Source organism: Sinocyclocheilus anshuiensis, unplaced genomic scaffold (genome assembly GCF_001515605.1).
Source record: "Sinocyclocheilus anshuiensis isolate Anshui unplaced genomic scaffold, SAMN03320099.WGS_v1.1 scaffold1632, whole genome shotgun sequence".
Taxonomy (NCBI): domain Eukaryota; kingdom Metazoa; phylum Chordata; class Actinopteri; order Cypriniformes; family Cyprinidae; genus Sinocyclocheilus; species Sinocyclocheilus anshuiensis.
This window is the reverse complement of record NW_015558674.1, coordinates 1648251-1652482: the sequence shown is the minus strand read 5'-3', so window position 1 is coordinate 1652482 and position 4232 is coordinate 1648251. Positions and strand designations below refer to the sequence as shown.

Below are 4232 nucleotides of genomic sequence, written 5' to 3'. Positions count from 1 at the left end.
GACTGTCTTCAGAAAAGTTTACGTGGTATTTTCTTTTCACCTCGTCTCTGTATATTATATATTATATTATATATTAAAGCAGTGTTTCAGCGCAGCGCTGCTTTGTTTACAGCGGTAACCAAGGAAATGCCGTATCTGGTGTTCCAGAAGCACCTCCTGCTGTCAGAGAGTGACGTGACATGTGGCCAAGTATGGTGCATACTTGGAATTAGTGCTCTGCATTTAACCCATCCAAAAGTGCACACACACAGCAGTGAACACACACACACACCGTGAACACACACTCGGAGCAGTGGGCAGCCATTTTTGCTGCGGCACCCAGGGAGCAGTTGGGGGTTCGGTGCCTTGCTCAAGAGCACCTCAGTCGTGGTATTGAAGGTGGAAGAGAGCGCTGTACATTCACTCCCCCCACCTACAATCCCTGCCGGTACGAGACTCGAACCTGCAACCTTTGGGTTACTAGTCCGACTCTCTAACCATTAGGCCATGACTTCCCCACAGAGAGTGAGATTCAGATTCAGAGAGTGAATCTGTGTCTCATTCAGAGCTTCTGCTGTTTGTTTCGTTCAGGCATGTAGTATAATTTCACAAAGCTAGTCAGAACATTCTGTTTTTGCTTCAAATTGGGTTATTATTAAATCAAATTATGTATATGAAATGATAGAAATAAATGATATGAAATTATAGAAATTATATCTATATTATATAACTAAAATTTAATAACTGTAATTACAGATTTAGGTTATAAAGATGACAGTCTTTATTTTTCTTCTTTTTTTCTTTTTCTCATTAAAAGCGGCAAGACAGCCCACAATTCAGCAAACATTTCAGAAACAAGTCAAAGAAAAAAATAAACAAATACTGCTATTCCAAATATTCTGTATGTTGCTCAAAAATGAAATATATTGTGTTCAGTGGAAAATTATTTTTATTTTTTTACCCAGATATTTAAAAATAACACATTTTAGAGCTGTAACAAAAATACCGTGAAACCGTGATGTTTTACTTAAGGTTATCATACCGTCAACATCTTATACAATTTCCCATGCCTACTTCACAACATAAAAAAATCCTAATTATTCCAAACTTTTGACCTGTAGCGTATAGGTTAACATAGAACTAGTTTAACAAACAGTCAGATTTCTATATAAAAGCTATACTTGCTGTTTGAGAGTGTTAAGAAGATGGCCACATTGACTCATTTTACAATAAAGCACACTTTTAGGTGCTATACTGCAGACATGCGTTGGTTTTCTAACTGTGAGTCACACTTTCACCCCCTAGTAGTCACTCACATATATCTTGTTTGTCTTGTTCAAATGTGGATGTTGATAATGAGTTATTATCATAGATGAAGATAAGCTCTGAGTTACGCAGTCAGCAGCTCTGGTTGTTTTTCTTTGTCCAGGTGATTTGTCACCTTCTCTGCTGTGTTTGCAATTGGACAGAGTTGGACCGTGGCTAATGATTACGACTTGTCTTTCGCTCTCAGTAGTGAATCATTAACCTCCCAGTCCCCTGCCTCGGTCTAATTGGTTTTAGGCTCAGCTAGCTGACTTTTCTCTGTGGCATTTGTCTCAATTAATCTGAGCATTAAGGCGGAAATAGGGAAACTGCATCCTGCAGTCCATCTCTTCTCCAAACCGGCATAAACAAGTCAGACAGCAGCATGGCGTGCTGTGCTTGGACAAACATTCAGCAATATTTGAATATAGTATATATAAACCTCTAATGGTTATCCATTTCCAAGCAAATATTTAACTATTCTCGGTGCTGTTAATCATAGCCTGTGGTTATGTATTGCGTTACATGCATCTAGGTTTTGAATAGGCATTTTTCATTCTGTCTTTAACACCAGGGAAAGCTGATTAGATTGGAGGCTTCAACTTTTTTTTTTTTTGCAGTATTGTTTAAAGCAGAGGTGCCCAAACCATTTAATACGAAGGGCCAAAAATCAAACTTGATAGAGGACCATGAGCCAAAATAAGTATTGAAATATATTTATTAAATTTCTTACATTTAAAAAAAATTAAATAACCTTTTTTTTTTTTTTTTTTTTTTTAATTCCATCTATTTTTTAATGATTCAATGCAAAATAAACAAACAAAATATAAATTAAAAATAAAGATATGCTTCAGTGGCATGTTTTTTTAATATACTAAGATATCTTAGGAGACTTTTGCATGCGAGTTGTGCTTGCTTACCTGCTTTCCATCCACCAGGTGAAAATGATCATAAAGTCTGAATGTTTAATAAAGTAGCAGCACATCTCTCCTCAAAAACACATGAATTGAGAAACCATTTATGTCTCTATTTGCGAAAGGATGGCACGTGGAAGGCAGTCTATACCGTCAGCTGTAGCACCACTTTGTGGTGATATGTTTAACTAAATAGCTAATAGTGGTCATGATGTAAATGTTTATGGCTAAAATATGTTCCTCTGTCATTGTCAAATAATTTACATTGTTGTTAGCAGATAATTTTTTCTTTCCAAGTTACTAAAGAGGCACATTTATTAAGATCACAGTGGAAATTAAAATGCTTGATTTCGGCTGGGGTTTCAACTAGGGATGCTCCGATCAGGATTTTTGCAGCCGATACTGAGTACCGATTTTTTTTGTCATGGTGATCGCCCGATACTGATGCCGATTCTGATGCTTCTAGCTTTATATAGACTGTTTCATCGGGCGCACGCGCCTGGCCCGAAGTTAACTTCTGGTCTGTGTTTGATTATCAGTCTGGCTATGGCGCCGGCTACAAACGCAGTTAAAGTTAAGGTGATGACTAGACTGATGTTGGGCTCAGGTGGTTGTGCTCGGGGATGTGTTTCCCATACATTTATTTATTTGTGGCGCTTGCCACAATATCAAAACTGACCGATTTTCCAAAAGGCTTCGTTGAATAAACATGAGCACGTACTGCACGTTTAAAAATAAAAACGAGGTGCGGGTGTTTTTATATCACTGTATTTCTGAAGGAAGACTATCTTTAGAAAATTTTCGATGTCATTTTCATTTCATCTTGCATGTTATATGCCTGATAAAGCAGCGTTTGTGAGCTCAGCGCTGCTTTGTGTATATCCGTTACTGGGGAAACCTCTGTTTCTCCCGCTTTAAAGCACCTCTTGCTGGCAGAGAATGAATTAGCATTTTCAGTAAGTCTGTCTGATTTACGCAGCAAACATATTTTGCTTTTGCTATATCCATGGGCGCTGCGGATACGTGCCGCGGCTGGCTGGTATAAAAACCAGCATCAGCTCTGGTTCCCGTGGAGCCGTAATGCTCTGCAGACGTGTGCAGTGAGGCGCAGATCAGATCTAACGTCACTGAATCTGTTGTTACAAATGAACCATCCATTCATCATATCATCATGCAAAACATACACGACAAATAGCGAATTTTTCATTGTTTCTCGAAATGTCATAGCATTTCCACACCGGCGATGACATGACTGTGGCGTCAAATCATGTATGTCGTCACGCGTTGACGTCATCAAATTGCGATTGGTTCGTAAGATCGGCCAAGTGTAGTGAATACCGATCGAGTCATAAAATGTGATTATCGGCCGATCAATCGGAGCATCCCTAGTTTCAACGATTCAATACAGTTGACAGCACCGAAGATGAAGCACAAAGACTAAACAATATGATCAATGTTGAAATCAAAATTGACTTGAGCAGATGTTCATGTGTACATAATTTACATGAAAATTTACATATTTACATTATGAAAGTATTATAGTGACATGCCATAATGATGCTCACTAAACATGTGGGTAAGGATTGGCTATTTAAGTAAAAAATAAAATCACAATATTTTCAAAATGGTCAGTTACTGGGTATATCACAGTGTAGCGCCCAATTTTGCGTTAATCGCGTTAAGGATTGTAAAATTAATCGCATGCGTTAATGCGTTAACGATGACAGCCCTAATATATATATATATATATATATATTTTTTTTATATTTATATTTACATTTATGTATTTAGCAGACGCTTTTATCCAAAGCGACTTACAGTGCATTCAGGCTATAAATTTTTTTTTTTTTTTCAAAAGTTTGGGATCAGTAAGACTTATAATGTTTTTTAAAGAACTCTCTTCTGCTCATCAAGGCTGCACTTATTTGATCAAAAATACAGAACAAAATGGTAATCTTGCAAAATGTTATTACAATTTAAAATAATGGTTTCTATTTTAATATCCTTTAAAATATAATTTATTTCTGTGATGCA

The 4232-nt window shown here is 37.0% G+C and overlaps 1 protein-coding gene across 1 annotated transcript in view; it reads left to right on the top strand.

The window, feature by feature from the left end:
• Positions 1-4232, top strand: part of LOC107681290 (protein RTF2 homolog) — a 34734-nt gene that overhangs the window by 7572 nt on the left and 22930 nt on the right. The gene's annotated exons all lie outside the window — the stretch shown is intronic.